Source organism: Crocodylus siamensis, chromosome 4 (genome assembly GCF_052110815.1).
Source record: "Crocodylus siamensis isolate JL-2025a chromosome 4, ASM5211081v1, whole genome shotgun sequence".
NCBI classification, from domain to species: Eukaryota; Metazoa; Chordata; order Crocodylia; family Crocodylidae; genus Crocodylus; species Crocodylus siamensis.
The window spans coordinates 136,221,588-136,238,930 of NC_143398.1; positions in this window are offsets into that span (position 1 = coordinate 136,221,588).

Consider the following 17,343-nt stretch of genomic DNA (forward strand, 5'->3'; position numbering starts at 1 on the left):
ATGTCATTTAGCCAATCAGGATCTCAGAATGTCATTAGGAATGGCGTGGGTGAAACTGTCCAAATAATTTCCATATTTGGTACTATTTAGTTTGGTGTTTTGGATAAAAACATTTTTCATGTCTGTCATGATAAGCAGTGGGATATTTGTATCTGGAAGGGAGGATAGTCTCTGTATCCTACAAAGGGACCAATTCATCCTTAATGTGGCTCCATTAATATTGTTAGTCTCTATACAGTGATAGCCTACATATTAGGGCTGTGCGAAATTTTGCCGGCAGTTCTGTTTCAGTGCTGTTTTGACTTGTTTTGAGCTTGAACAGCAAAATCAAAATGGAACAGAGCTTCAAAACAGCCTCGAAACAAAATGAGGCAAGTTGAAACGTTTCAAAATTTTCAAACTGTTTTGAAGCTCAAGCTGGGCTTGCCTGCAAAGAAACAGAAACTAATGTAAGGATAGGAAGGAGGGAAGGATTGCTCTCATTGACTGTGTAGCTGGCCAGTGACTGTCATCCTTCCCTGAGGTCCCTTCTAATCCCAGTGCTCTGGGGAAGGGATGGAAAAACTGCATAAAAGGCAGCATTGTTTGAACTGCCCTGCTTTCTCCTTTGGTGTCAGTTACTGAACTGTGTGTTCCAGTTTTGCCTGTCAGCAACCAGAGGTGCAGGGCCCCAGAAGCCCTGCACCTATCTCCTTGATAGCTGACAGACTGTGTGACCTCAGCAGGGGCTAGCAAGCCTGCGGTTTTCACCCTGCTGTGCCTTAACATGCACACAGTGTCACCTATGTCATGAGTTTTGCTTGTCCACAGCTTGAGGTGCAGTTTACCAGAAACCTCAGCACCCATCTCCTTGAGACTTGGCAGATTTCATGCCCTCAGAAGAGGCTACCATTCCTGCAAGTTGCATCCAAATCTGGCTGGAAATGACAAAGTTGTAGGTTATTTCAAGCTTCTCCATTATAGCCTATGGGTGAAATGTCAAAACAGCAAAACTGTTTTGAGGCAATGAAACGGAACAGCAGTTTCGAATAGAAACGAAATTCAAAATGAAACGCTGTTCCATCGAAACGCAAGTCGAAGTAGAACGGTGCTGTTTTGCATAGCCCTACTATATAAGCACTTACACACTATTGTATAGTTATATACAATATAGACTACATCCATTTTAAAAAAAAATCTTATCACTTTCTATTCTAACCATCACTTATTTGTAGATGCTAGGGTCAGAAGGGACCTCAACAGATCATCAAGTCTGACCCCCTGCCTAGGCAGGAAAGGGTGCTGGGGTCAGATGAACACAGCCAGATGCCTATCCAGCCTTCTCTTAAAGACCCCCAAGATAGGAGAGAGCACCGCCTCCATTGGAAGCCCATTCCAAATTCTGGCCACCCTTACTGTGAAGAAGTTTTTCCTGTTAGCTAGCCTAAATCTGTTCTCTGTCAATTTGTGACCATTGTTCCTTGTTGCCCCAAAAGGGTGAACAGACCCTCTCTGATCCCATGCTGCGTCCTCCTAACGAATTTGTAGGTGGCCACAAGATCACCTTTCAGCCTTCTCTTGCGGAGGCTGAAGAGGTCCAGGTCCCTCAGTCTCTCCTTTATAGGGCTTGTCCTATAAGCCCATAACCATATGAGTGGCCCCACTCTGGACCCTTTCAAGTCTATCAACATCCTTCTTGAAATATGGCGCCCAAAACTGGATGCAGTACTCCAACTGCAGTCTAACCAATGCCACACAGAGGGGAAGTATCACCTCCTTGGATCTATTTGTCATGCATTTGATGATTTCATTGCGCTGACAGCCCATGTTCATCTTGGAGTCCACTATGACTCCAAGATCCCTTTCCGCTTCTGTGCTGCCTATAATTACTCATATTCTTCTTCCTCCTCTTCCTGAAAGTAGGGACCACACTGGCCCTTTTCTAGTCCTCCAGGACCTGACCCAAGTGCCATGAGCGCTCAAACAGCCACGCCAGTGGTTCTGCTGTGACACTGGCCAATTCCTTCAGTATCCTCAGATGCAGCTCATCCGGGCCTGCTGACTCAAACAGATCCAGTCCATCTAAGTGACTCTGCACCAAGTCAGCATCAACAGTTGGTGGGCTGGTGTCCCTCTATGCCCATCTGAGAACCTGTTAGGAGACTTACCTTGAGCTCTGTTCAGGAATGCTGAGGTGAAAAACTCATTGAATAGCTCAGCTTTGTCCCTCCTCTCTGTCACTAATTGCTCCTCCTTGTTCAGTAGGGGTCCTATGCTGCCCTGCACCTTCCTTTTACTCCCTACATACCTTTTAAAAAAAAAAAAAAAAAAAAGACTTTATTGTGTTGCCAGCCTCAGCTCCATAGTTGCTTTTGCCTTTCTAACTGCCTTCTTTCAAGCGCGGGCCAAGTAGGTATACTTCACTCCACTGTCTATATACCTTCTTTTTGCCCTTCAGCTCCCCTGGATTTCCTTGTTTAGCCATGGAAGTTTTTCATAGACATTAGGGCTGGAAGGGACCTCGGAAGATCATCGAGTCCAGTCTTTCGGCTCCTTTCCCCCTTTTGCCCAAAGGATCGCTTTCTTCAGGAACGACTACCCTTCCTGGACTCCCGTCTCACCAATACTTTTCTCCTGCAGTGTCATTGCCTAGACTCCTAAGCCCACTAGAGTTAGCCTTCCTAACGTCAAGCACTTTCACCCTACTAATTATCTTACCCACCCTACGCTGTATGGTGAATTCGATTGATTGGTGGTCAGTGTCCCCAAGGTGACCACGAATCTGCAGCTCCTCACAGGTCCTCCTGCATAGCCAGCACCAAGTCCAGTAAGGCATTCCCCCTAGTGGGACTGTATACCTCCTGTGTGAGGTGAAGGTCCTGCACACAGGTTAAGAGCCTGCGTGAACAGTTGGATTTGGCTGACTGCTCCTCCCAGCAGATGTCAGGGTAGTTTAGGTCCCCCATGATGATCACGTCCCTAGACCATACAGCCTCTGAGAGCTGCCTCAAGAATTCCAAGTCTAGCTCTTCCTCTTGGTGTGGTGGTCTGTAGCAGACCCCCACCACCAAGTCCCTTTCCCCATGACCCCCATGTATCCTAACCCACAGTGCCTCAACTTTCTCCTCCTCCAATCCCATTTTGATTGGGGTAGATGTATAATGCTACTTAACATAGAGAGCAGCCCTGCCCGCTTTATCTCTCTTCCTACAATTCAGTTAATAAGATCTGGGGTTAAGAGTACTAGACAGGGATCATACTTGCAGAGAAACAGTTACTCCACCCTGGGTTTAAGGTCGCACATTTTTGGTTCAAACTCAGTGTTCTGCTTAGAGACTTTCATCTAAGACATGGCAAATAAGGCCGAATGCTGGAGTGTATTTATTTCCTGTTTAAAATGACAGGGGCATAGTTAGGATCTCTTATCTTACTGACAGTCTGTGTTTCCTTTGTCAGAAGGAAAGCTATCAGAAATGGACAGGAATTGCCCTGCTTCTGTTGAGTAACATATCCTGTCTAAAAGATGTCAAGGCCCAACTGTAGTTTAAGAAATTTCCAACTGAGTCATAAACTGCTTGCTGTTTTAGCAGTGGAACAAAATAGGGGGCCAGTTTCATACACTACTGAGCAGTGTCTTTGTTCTTATTAATGGTGATGATTTATAAGGTGAAGGTCAAATTCTGGACTTGTTTACTTTTTTCCAGGCTTGTACAAAGACATTGCTACCAGTGGTGTTGAACTGCTGTGAACGAAAGTGGATCATGTTGTCTACTTCATAGATCTCCAATTGAGAAAAAAGAAATAATGACCCCATAGTAACAGGCCGTTTGATTAAATATGTAGGTTCTTTAGCTCAACATCCTGTAGCATCTAGGAGCTTTTTCATTGATTAACTCTTTGAAATTGTTCTGCTTTTACACAGCTGACAAAACAAAATACACAGGGTTTTACAAATAGTACTATTAATCCATGTCATATATATCAGAAAGCTCAGCCAGCAATTTGTATTGTGTGCCATCAGCAAGCCTGTGCCCTTACCATCTACATCCCAAAAAAGATAACATTTTGTGAACTGACACTTCCAGCTTCATGAAGAAAAATGCTATTCTCCTAGGCCTCTAAATTTCTGGTAAAGTGGATTGCTTTGAAAAATGCTAGCATTTACTGCCCATTGCAGTTTAATTTCTCTGGCTTTTTTGCTCCCTCATGTTTTAAATATCAGTGCAACAAAGCAGGAGGAAATCAACTGCTGTTGGACAGTAATATTGCTTCCCCCACCCCCCCTTCCTGTTGCTGTGCTAAGCACTTCTAAGTGCTGTTCATTTTTATAACTCAAAAGTAATAAAATCTATTATCTGGCCATATCAAAATCTCCACAGATGAATGTTGACCAGCAAACAAACTAGTGTTCTCATCTGTGATGCATCAGATGGTTCAAAGGCTATAAAATGCCAGAGTTCACTTGTGTGTGGAGTCACCCAGGCATATGTTGTTAAGCATAACAACAACATGGAGGAAATCCCTCACATGTCCACTAGCCTCTAGGGGCATTTATACATGTGATCCAGGAGCCTGTGTGTGGAGGAGGGGTGCTTAATTAAACACCTGGAGTGTCACATGCATTAGCATCCTTGTGCTAAAGCACCCCTACCACCATTTTTTAACTAAAGTTCATTAAATGAGCTTTAGTTAAAGCATTCCCACCTCCATTTTTCAGGGTGGGAACTCTGATGCACGTGATGCTGGAGTCTGTTGGAGCACAGTGATTACGATGCTCCAGCAGACTTGATTATCGAGTCTGCTCCACCACACTGTAATTGCAGTGCTTTGAAGCATCCTCACTGCACATGTATAGGTGCCCTAGATGTGAACACTTTATTCCTGTTTTTAGTATGCAATGGGTTCCACAAGGCCTTTGCTATGCTGTGAGTGGAGCCCATCTCACTAGGCCAGTGTCCTCACAGAGGTCGGACTCCAACACTGATCCAGGATATTGGTGCAGAATGGGGGACTTCAGAGAAGTACAAACCAGTACATTATTACACAAGGCTGGTGTCTTTGCATCCCGTCAGTGTAGGTAGAGGAACTCAGCAGAGGCAGACACTTTGTATTTTTCAGCCCCTAATGTAATATTCTGTCCCTTAGTCTCTTTCTGGGTGCCTTTGGCACGTTTATAATCTCTGTTGAAGTGTGGTGAGACTGTTCCTCTTACTTTTCCCGTCATGGGTTCCTGCTTTCGCAGAATGCCCCATCATCCTCTCATGCCCGAGGACATGAAGGAGCTGAGGCTACTGATGATGCTCTTCTCTGGCTGGAGAGTTAGTGAGCCCTAATGTTCTCCACTAAGAAGGGAAAAATTGTCCAGAGGAAAAGCCCCAATCTATCTCTTCTTTTCATGAGGGATGTTTCCTTGGAGGAGTGCAAAAAGAGAAACAGAAACAGGCAGTTGCTTAATTTTACTTTAATTTCAGCTGGTGGCAGGAGAGCAGGATCTCTTAAGTAAGGTTTTTGTAGGGATACAAAAATGCAGTTGTTTTTTTTTAAGCCAACCCTGCTATGTCTTCAAAATGCAAATCCGCAAAATGAAGGAGATGCAGCACCTGAAACAAATCCCCAGAGAGAGCAAGGGAATGAAAGGAAGAGCTGTATTCCTGTGCTTGAGCAGCCTTGGCCACTACCACTGCTCCTTTCCAAACTGCCTTGGCCTAATAGGAAACTGTGCCCTACCTCAGCTTGCTGGTCCATGCATGCAATGAGCTGCTTGCCCAAGTGTATTATGGGTTTTGTGTGGCCTATTGCTCTGATCACAGCAATGGCAGGCAGCTGGAAAATATTTCCCATAACTTGTGCTTGTTGTTTCCCAAAGCAAACAAAGTATGCATGCTCATGGCATTTTCCCCTTTTGAGAGGCACTTTCCTGTTTGTGTAACAGTCTCCCAGTGAAAGAATATGTACCCTTTGAGTCCTCAAAGTCGATGGAAGATACTAGCCTGTGACTGTGCTGGAGAAACACTATACAATGCATCTGAAGGCATGATCTATCTCTAGGGTGATTCATCGAGTTAGTGGCTTACAAAGAAAAGCCTTTTTGTACGCAGACAGCTTGAATCATGACCAACTTGCTCATCAAACAAAAATTTAACCAACAGCAGCTTTTTTATTTTTTATTTTTAACCAGCCTTCACACCCTCATTTGTTCTGTCTCAGCAAGTCCTTTCATTTGTATTAAGCACACTTTAAGGACTTGCCTGCAAGGGGACCCAAAGGAAAGTGAAGGCAGAGAGGACTAAACTAGAGTCAATTTACTTCTGAATAAGACATCCAAGTAGGGTTAACATTAGGGTCACCATATATACGTCTGGGTTTTCCCAGACATGTCCTCCTTTTGAGTCCTCCGATCTCTGTCCAGGCAGTTTTTTTAAAATCTGAACAAATGTCTGGGATTTTGCTCTGTGTATATGTGAAGGGGATGGGTGTGTGAGCAGGGCAGGTGCCTGCTGTCGCTGGGGGAAGCTGTCCAGGTGCCGGGGCTACGGCAGGACAGGAGGAGGTGCCTGCCCCTCCAGTGGGGGAAGGGGCTGAGGGGGGTGGGCTTTTGAGGGCAGCAGGGAGCTATGTGGCCTGGCCAGCAGCATCTATAGTTTCATAGTTTGTAGGATCGGAAGGGACCTGAGCAGATCATCTAGTCCGACCCCCTGCCATGGCAGGAAAGAGTACTGGGGTCAAATGACCCCACCAAGATGTTCATCTAACCTCCTCTTAAACACCCCCAGGGTAGGAGCCTGCACCACTTCTCTTGGAAGCTGGTTCCAGACCCTAGCCGCCCTGACTGTGAAGTAGCGCCTCCTGATATCTAACCTAAACCTACCCTCTGCCAGCTTGTGACTGTTATTCCTGGTCACTCCTGGCGGTGCTCGGGGGAAACAGTGACTTCCCCAATGCCTGCTGATCCCTCCCTGACTAGTTTATAACAGGCCACAAGATCCCCCCTCAGCCTTCTCTTGTGGAGGCTGAACAGGTTCAGGTCCCGCAGCCTGTCCTCATAGGGCCTGCCCTGTTGTCCCCTGATCATACGAGTGGCCCTCCTCTGGACCCTCTCCATGCTGTCGACATCCCCCTTGAAGTGTGGTGCCCAGAATTGGACGCAATACTCCAGCTGTGGCCTGACCAGTGCCACATAGAGGGGGAGGATCACCTCCTTGGACCTGCTCGAGATGCATCTGTGGATGCATGCCAAGGTGCGGTTGGCCTTCATGACTGCCTCTCCACACTACTGGCCCATGTTCATCTTGGAGTCAATGATGACCCCCAGATCCCTTTCCGCCTCTGTGCTGATAAGAGGGGAGTTCCCCAACCTGTAGGTATGGTGCCGGTTGTTCCTCCTGAGGTGCATCACCTTGCCGCCCACCCTTGTAAACTTTTGGTGTCCATGCTTGTGGGGGCTGGGCAGCCCCAGGAGATGCTGCTGGGGAGAGCGGGGACATGGCCAGGCCTCCTGGCCTGTTGCTGGAGCCCCAGCCTAGGGTGGGGGGTGCCACAGGCCTGTACTCCTCTCCCCTCCCACCTGCACCAGGGCTGAACTTGCTCCACTGCCGCCTGCATGATTTGGAGGTGCTGCACCATGGCCTGGTTAGGACAGGCAGCTGGGGACCCCCTCCGGCAGGGCTGGAGGGAGCAGGAGGCTGCAGATTGGGAGTGAGGAGCTCTGGTAGAGCCAGGGGATGTAGCTTGGGAGCAGGGGACTGGCAGGGCTGGGAAGGAAGGGGCTGTGGGTCAGGAGTGTGGGGCAGTAGCATAGCTGGGGGGGGCAGGCAAGGGCTGTGGGTTGGAAGTGAGGAGCACTGGCAGGGTCGGGGGTCTGCAGGTCAAGGGTGAGGGGCAGCAGCAGGGATGGGGGGTGAGGGGGGGTTGTGGGTTGGGACTGATGGTTAACAGCATAGCCTGGGAGGAGTGGGGCAAGAGTCTGCAGATCAGGAGTGAGTGGTAGCAACAGGACCAGGGGGCTATGGATTGAGAGTGAAGTGTTCCCCTGACTGGTGTCCTCTTTTTTTGGAAGTGGAAATACAGTAACCCTAGCTAACATACTCAGGTTCCCTTCATTTCACGCCTGTAGTTGATTCCCCTTCACTTTGTTCCAGCAAAATGTGGCTGCTTGAGTGACTAACTACAGTTCTAACCCAGGCGAGTGAGTCAGAACAATAAGTTTTGGGGATGTTGGTTGTAGCAGTGTTTGTCTAAGGACACAGGCAGACAAGGTTCTTTGGGTAAACGTGATAGCTTTTATTAGACAACTAAATAGTTGGAAAATGTGTTCTTTACAAGCTTTTGGGCCCAAACACCCTTCTTGGGTGGATAATAAGTGGAACTTTTTCTGCTTGTCAGTCAGGGAAAAACCCAGGTATCCATTAATCTCTTGACTGTCCACTTTAAAACATCTCTCTCTCTCTGCTCTGAAGTGACTCTCTCTGAGTCTCCAGTGTTCATGGTTATTTTCACATCAGATCTATTTGGCTTGCAAATAAAATGCCACCTCCTAACTGCTGGTTCTGCAAACTTTGCCTCAGGGGTGGGAGTCCAACTGGATACTTGTTAGGCAGCCTCACAGATTCCATTATGCTTTCAGTGATACCAGGGCAACCCTCAGGGCCATTACTGAGTTTCCAGGTGTATAAGTGACTGGGATTCACAGCTTGTGCCATAAAAGGGCTTAGGAGCTGAAGTCCAAACTTGTGATCAACAGACCAGTCACTGGAGAAAGGACTACACCAAGCTCTACGCTCCCCCAGGTAGGTGAGTGCCCTAAGCACTAGTGTACAGTCACTCTGATTTGTGTATGTCTGTGTACATGTACATGCATGCAAGTATGTCTCACTCTGACTCAATGAATACAGAGTGGAGCATCTTTGACAACGGGCATGAGAGGCTAGCTGGGGATGGGGACAATGTCATACTAATTAGGGTGCTTTCTTGCAAGATTTAAGCTTGGACTCACTTCAGGAACAGAAAAGAGTTTAAGACACATTTTCTACATCCATGCAAGTGCTCTGTATTGAGTCATGCTGTGCAGGGGAGCATTGTCACAGGAGTGATCCTTCTTTCCCTCACTCAGTATGTCCAGAAGAAGATTGCTGCTGGCGAGGCCCAGGTAGCAGGTGGCTTCTCAGAGCCCAGAATAAAATACTGAAGTCCTGGGGAAGGGTGGGGTTTAGCTGTATACTGTTCTGTAGCATTTCCTACTGACTAGCCCCACCCACTCAACCTGCCAGCTTTTGCAAACCCAGTGAAACTTCTGCTACGTTGTACAGGGAGCCCGGGCACCTTGCCCACAGCTGCAAATTCCAGTGTGGTAACCAGGCACCACCATGCCACACATTGCTATGCCTTTGTCCTTCTGTGGAGTTAGCCTATGGCACTGAGAGTGGAGTGGAAGGAGGAGACTACAGGGAGCTGTTGGTGAGCAGGAGTGAAGAAAAGGAAGAGACGGGGCAAAAATGACTTTATGCCCTTCACCCAAATTACAAAGCTACACAACTGTGACAACTTCTGACACCCCCATGTCTCTATGGAAGTGAGTGCACACTTCAGACAGGCAAAGGAAATTTAGTTTGTTTACTTCTATAAGGGCTGCTAAACCAATGCAGCTGTGGGACAGAGAGCTAGATAGATGATTTTCAACCTTTTCAGACTTGAGGCATACTTCAGAAAATGCCAGGTCTTAGTTTTGACTCGTTTTGTGGCAATGGAAAAAATAATAGAGCATTTTTTTTTCTGTTCCAAAGAACTCAGGAAACCAACAACAGATCAACATGGTTTTAACACTAAGGATTCCTAATTGAAAACTCTGGGTTTATCTTGTGACTCATGTTTGCATACCCAAATGGTAAATGGCACAGCCCAAACTATTAAAGTTAGGCAAAGTTGTAAGCAACTGAAGAATATCTTTGTGCAACAGAAACGTTCCCCAGAACCCAGCAGGGCATACATCTGACACAGTAGGGGAAGGGAAGTTCTACTAACAGAGTCGTGAGAGCAGGTTAGGGGTGCTTCTGTAAGTTATTAGTCATGCTGTAACTTGAAGTGCTTTACACAAAGTGCATAAAGTTAGTGTCATTAAAAGTAAACAGATGTTCAGTGTTCAATGGTGGGGGCTCTGATCCTCCATGCACTGGCTGACACCAGGCAGCAGGGGGTGCTGTAACCTGCTCTGAAAGCCTGGCAGTCTGGTATGTCCAGGCTCGCAGCCAGTGGGGCTGCCAGGGACTCCCCCATGTGTGGGGGCTCTCTCAGGGAATAGACCCCTGAGCAGTGCCATTGGGCACTGGAGACCCTCCCTGGGAATGGGGATGCTGGCAAGGGCCCCTTTGCTGCCAGATGGCTGCACCTCTGGGCTTGGTCTCTTGCCAGCAGCTGGCCAGGCTGTCAGAGAATCCCCTGATGGCTGTGCTGTGCTCTCCCCTTCCTTCCCTGGCAGCGTAGGAGGAGACTCTCCACCTCTTCCCTGTGGCAGACCAGGGGCATGACGGGTAACCCTCACAGGGAACTTTATGAAAGTTCCTTAAAGTGCTTTAATTTACAGCACCTTCATTTATTGCCTGATTTAGTAATGGTTACTTTTTCATGCAATAGGCCACTTTAAAAACACTGTAGCTGTGTAGGTGTGTTATGGCATGGCTGTAGAGCACTTTCAGGGGCCAGATTGCATGAAAAATAGCGCTTTTGTCTGTGTCCTAGGTATCAGGCAGAAACCTATGAGGATGCTTATGTAAGAATGGAGAACCAGCAGGGACCATGCCAGCCAGCTGATCACAAGACTTCAGAGCTGTTCTCGCTTATGCTTTGCTTACCCTGGCCCCTGTCACTCAGAGAAAAGCTGCCCTGCAAACCCTCTCAGCTACAGTCCCTTCCTGATCCTATGCCTAGGCTAGGAGCAGGCCCAGCATCAGGCTCCTCTCCCAGCCAGGCATAGCACTGCAGAAGCACTACTTATTTTCTACACAGCCAGCTGCTGGGCTGGTAGAATGGCTGAGGACAAAACTGACATCTGGCTAAGGGGCTTGATGGCATCTCTGGTGGCTTTCCTCCAGTAGTGAAAAGGGATCCTCATGGAATAGAAACTCAGGACTGAGATTTCCCTACTTTTTATATTCACTTGGAAATAAAGCATCATGTTTCCCCTTTAGTCCTTGGTGAGACAAATAGCATGCAGGTATGCACTAGGCCCCTGCCTCCGCACCTCCCATATGCAAGTAGCCCTGCTACCCCCACACAGCCAAGATGAGTGAGATATGGCTCAGCCTTTTCTTTGGCTTCCACCAATGGCTGCTTGGCTCCTAAGCAAAACAGTTTTTTAGTGTTCAACCAAAAATCTCCAGTGGTTTGTGGAGGAAGCAGCTCATAACTGCAATCGCTGCATGTACTGGATACAAAACTGGGCTACCAAGAGGGAAGGGTCCCCCCCGATGTATCATAAAAAAAAAAAAACAAACCTTGTGTTTTGTCCTGGTAAGAGTCCTTGGTGAGTAAAAGTAGTGGCACACTTCTCCTACCATCAGATGACAACCAAGTGTTACAGTGTGCTGGCCTGTTAAGTCATGGACAGTGGGTGCATCTACACATTCAATTTATCCACCTGAATTTTCTGCACAGAAAATGCAGGCTCATTAAAGTGTGCCCAGTGGGAGCAAATTGAGCCTGACAGGAGCAGCTCAGTCCAGGGCTGCTCCTGCCCTGCTCTACCCCCACTGCAGCAGCAGCCAGGGCTGTGTCTACATGAGACACTGGCTGCACAGTCATGACTGTGCAGTTGTTTAGTATGTGTATACACAAGTACTTTAGTATACACAAGTACTAAATAACTGCACAAGTATTATCACCAAAAGGCTTTTAGGTGATGGTGACTGCACAGTAGCTCGTTACTACTGTGCAGTAGCATCACATCATGTTTTGTGCTACATGATGCTATTGTGCAGTAGTAACAAACTACTGTGTCTCATGCAGACATGGCTGGGGGAGCTCCAGGCTTGCAGGGGGCACAGGGCCTAACACTGGGCTCCAGAGGGTGGAAGGGAGCTGTCCTGACTTGGCGGTGGGAGGGGAGGGGGACACAGCTCCATTCAAGTTGGGGGGGAAATCAGGCTGGCTGCAAGCTGTGGGGGGGGGTGGGGGGCAAGGAGGGGAGAGCTGTCCCAGCTGGGGACTCATCCCAATCTCCATATGTCTGGGAGGCAGCTACCCGACAGCCGAGACAGCTCTCCCAGTCATGTTGAGGTACGCTGTACCACACATGTAGATGCTGATGGGGGGCAAATTGCTCCCAGTCAGCCTAGGCAGCAGGGACCACAGGGGGCAGGGAGAGCTGTCCCAACTTGGTAGGACTGTGCCTGCCTGATCAGGATGGGCCCTGATCTCTGCATAGGTGGGAGAGCTTTCCTGGCTGCCAGGCAGCTGCCTCCCAGCCATATGGAGACTGGGGCCCATCCTGATCGCCATGCAACTGGCAAGCAGCATCCTGCTGAGCCATGACACCTCTTCCTGTCCCCTGTGGCCCCTGCTGCCTAGGCTGACCTGGTACTGGAAAATGCATTAGACTTAACATACTGCACAGTAATTGCTGCGCATGTGTAGATGGTGATTAGAGTAGTCTAATGTGCAGTAAAGCATATCATGTAGCTGTACCCAGTGTATGTTACAGAAAAGCCCTTTAACCCCAGGGTGGGCAAAATGTGGCCGGGGGGCTGGATGCAGCCTGCCAGGCCATTCTATCCAGCCTGGAGGGCGCCTAAAAAAATTTAGAAAATTAGAATTTATTTGCCCTAGGTTGCCTGTCATGTAGCCCTCGATGGCTTGCCAAAACTCAGTAAGTGGCCCTCTGCCCAAAATAATTGCCCACCCCTGCTTTAACCCCACATGCCACTAGGAGTCGCAATCTTCATGCAGGAGAGGTGATGGTAAGCGAACAGCTAAGTACATGCCCTAGGACAGCCAGCTGGCAGTGGTGTAGAATTCCCAGCCACGTGGGAAGGCAGGAGGCTTGAAAAAGTTTGTGGGCCGTCTTACATGGGAAGATTGTTCTTGGGAAGACTGTCTTTTTCATTCCTAAAGGGAGGGCAGCAGGACCCTCTATAATCTGATGTTGTGCAGCGGGGCATCTTCTGTTTATGATTCTCAATCAGGGTCTGGCATCAGATGTTTCAAAGGCTTTTGCTCCTAACACCATGCTGGTGCCTTGTTTATAGGCATATCCTCAAGTACTATTACATCATTCATCAATGCCTACAACTATTCAGCTATTAGTATCAGGAGAGCCTTGTGCATGTAGTTCCACAGAAGCACCAGAGGCACCGCCTACCCCCAGCTTGAGGCAGCTTTCCAGAAAAGATACTTACACTGTAGTTCACTTACAGCCACAGATCAAAGGGCATTTATAGACACTAATTAAAAGTGCCCAGAGCATCACCTGTATCAGCATCCCTGTGATGGAAAAAAAGCAGTGGGGTGCTTTGAACTAAGGTTCATTGAACAAGCTTTAAAGCGCCCTGCTGTGGTTTTTTAGCATGGGGATGCTGATACATGACATTGGATTCTGCTGGAACACAGTAATAACCATAGTCCAGCAGACTTGATTGAGTCTGCTCTGACATGCTGTGATTACACCATGTTGGAGCAGCCTCCCTGCACATGTATAGGAGCCCAAACAGGAATGCCTAACGATGTGTCAAAATAATTGCTTCTTCAGAGGACAGCTGTTACAGTGCTCTCATCACTCCTGAAAAAGCAATCTGGAGAGTGAATTAGGAATGCTTTCTCTGCCTAGGAAGTATAATTGAGACCTATCGTCTTTGGAATAGCATGAGATGGAAAGACCTCAGCCATGTATTTGTCACTGTGGGTGTTAACAGAAGTTATCGATCACGCTGTAACATTAAGCACTTTGCACCAAGTATCATCAAAACCTAACAAGTGCTACTCCTGTGCATGGGAGCTCAGTGCCTCCATGCATTGACAGAGACCAGGCAGCAGGGGGCACTGTTGCCTGCATTATAAGCTGGCCAGAGCTCTGCTAGCCCCCAGCCAGCTGTCTTTGTGTCTGGGGGAGCTCTGGGTGCTTTTATGGCCCCAAAGCTGGTTCCAGTTGGCACCTGGGACCCTGCCCCTAGTGCAGGGATGACCCAACTAGGCCCTCCCACATCCTGATTGCTGGTTCAATCACCTGTGCAGATGTAGCTGCTCCTTGTAGGGGACTGTACTTTCAAGGGCCAAGTGGCACAAAAAAAATATCACTTCTGTTTGTGCTGTTACATGCAGAGGCTTCAAGGAAGTCTGTCAGAAATGCCATCTACCAGTACCTCAAAGAAAGGCCATCAGTTCAGAATCCCAAGGTTATCTGGGCAGTTCATGCTACCACCTCTTTTAACTAGTGTGCATCTCCAGGATGCTTGTTGAAATTTCAAGGCTGGTGTGGAAAAACAGAATAGCTGTCTGCACTTCAGTATCTTTGAAAGCAGAGGAACATTTAAGTCAGGTTGTTTGCCTGGGTTATGTGCCAGGCCCTGACTGGACTGGGAACTAAAAACAAGACATTCTTCCCTCCTACTCCCTCTCCCCCCAGCCAGAATTTTAAATTAGTAGCAAGTTCAAGCAGAATGCTGCTGGATTACCTGACTCTATAGGCACATGGGGAGATGTACCTACCATTGAACAAATCCCACTTGACTATAGCTATACTCTAGTACTGCCTTCTTTTGAAATGCAAGTACAACATACAATGGCTTTGTTGCATATGAAGTTATATGCAAGAGGGAAGGAAAGTTGGCCTGTAGCTTACAGCAGCGGCCTGGGACCCCGAAGAGGCAATTTCAGTTCCATGCTCAATAGGAAGTCTCAGTTTCTCAACCTCCTACCTACACAGTTAGCTATACAAGGCACTGCTATTATCCTGAGGTGCTGAAAGGGTAACTAGATTAATGAACAAAGGGCCCAGAGGGCATGTGGTGGCAGCAGTATATGCTGGGTAAGAGGTTCCAAAGCATACTCCACCCTCAAGACTTGTTACAGGAACATCCAAGGGAATGATAGAGACTAGACAAGATCTAGGATGAAAGAGCCTAATGAGAGAGGGGTTTGGTACAATCTCGTCAAACGTTGAATGGCCCAGTGAGTCAAGCTCTTTACCATAAAAGCCCATAGCTATATGAACTATTGGGACAAGGCACCGGGGCACTGAACGCGGACACCCCTGCCTGGAGCTGCCTGGTTGTGCCCCAGAGGTTTCTCTCGCCAACCTCCTGGAACCGAAGATGGGCATTTGAGGTCCAAAAAACGTGTCCCTGAAAATCTCCGCGGACGTTTCCTAAAAGTTTTGACTGGGTGGCACCGCGCCCCCCCACCGGGGCGAGCCACCCAAAGTGTGGTTATAAACTGACAACCAAAAAAAAAAAAATCAATGTTTGTTTTTAAGCATTAATTGCTTTTTATAGATGTCAGTTTTCAAGATTGCATGCAATTCGGGGCATGGGCAGTAGACAATTTAGTGATGACAGTATGCTGCTAATATGGGATTTTTTATAAAGCTTTTAAGAGTACAATAAATATCCATAAATCAATAAAGCATACCTGATCATGCAGGGGCCTGCTCCTATCCCACAAGGGCTGCCCTAGGCTTGCCAGGTATTTGGTACCCTGGCTGGGACCTGGGCATAGCAAACAGCTGGTGGTACCAGGTTCCTGGCTGCCAAGAGCCTTGCCCCTTCAACCCCCTCTCCCAGCCCCAGCTCCTGCAACGGCTGCCCAAGCTGCTGCCAGAAGAGCAGTGCGAAGGTAGTGTGGCAGGCGCTCCCCGACCTTGTCTGCAGCAGCGCACGTGGAAATGATTGTATACAGTGACCCTGGCTTTTCTTGTGTCCTTGTCCTCCACCATCATCCTAGATTTTTTTTTTACATCCCCTTTCCTGTAAATTTCAGTGATTACCGACAATTGACTTTTACTGATAAAAATCAAGTACTGCCAAGTCTACCTGCATTGTAGCAAATGCCAGCGCTGTTGACATCTTATACCACCAGCTGGACATGCATTTCCTATACAGAACTCTGCTCAACATCCACATTTTTCAGATAAGCAGGAGCCATTTCTCCCACAGAAGAAAAGGCAGCAGGGCTGCAACCAGTCAAATTTGTTGCAAGTTTGTGATAAAATGTCAGTGTTTAGAAACATGCATAAAAGGTCACTACTTGGCCTCCTTCTGAATATCTATTGAACATGGAACAGGCAATTAATGAAGTGTAGCATTCAAAATGCCATGAATAGACTGCCTTGTGGATTCATTTTCTAGAAGATTAGAATGTAGAAGTCTGTGTCCCACATTGGTTCTTTTAAGGCTGCCTTGCCAGAGATAAAGATAGATTAGTGAGATTTTTCCAATCTAGATGCTCTAGATTCATTTAAAAGTAAAAGTAACTTTTGATAGCACTCAGAAGTCCTGAATGCTGCTAGTTTGCATTAGATCATTTTCATACAGCTGCCAAACAAGCAGAAGTTGAAGAGGTGGATTATACCATCATAGTAATTATATTGTAGCCTCCAGGCACAGACCACCTTCTAAACATAGAAACCCAACAAACCTAGCTCTGGCCTGTGTTAACTGTGCTAAGTTAGTGTCCACATATCTGTTTGGGTTTTAAATAGTTGCTTTTCCAATACAGTATCATCCTTATTAATCCCTTGTCAGGGGTCTTGGACATTCCTGTGGATATTTCTCTACTACATACTGTAAGTGTAAGCAGTGATAACTTCAGGGGTTTACAACTGTGCACAGCTGCTTGTGCTTCTAGGTGTGCCTGACTGGATGCTGACTGGGCAGCCACAGCTGCTGGTGGTGCAGCAACCACCCAGCTATTACTGCCAGGGTGGGGAAGAAGAACAACACTAGATCAGATGCAAGTGTTTAAACATGAGGATTTAACACTTCAAGTATCATCTACCACCGATATCTTTTAGATCTTTTCCCCTTAAAGTTCTTACCATTCCTGCAAGTCATCTAGAGAGTCAGGCCCCATCTGGTGTTTAATTTCCCCTTTACATTTCCCAAAATGCAATGCATTTTAGTTTCTCATGGAAACAGCTTCCCATTCTCTGGCCACTCTCTACACCCCCACTCCTCCCCACAAAAACACACATAAAAACCAACACTAAAAAACCAAAACCAACCTCAGAACCTACTCCCAAGCCAACTCCTGGGGCATGGACTTGGACTGCAGTCTTCTTGCAACTAGGAGAACTGACAAATTACGGGGAAAATAAGCTTTTTAATAAAAGCTGTTTGCCTTGAAATTATCATGCTGCAACAGCATTAGTGAAGCTTTTCTTGC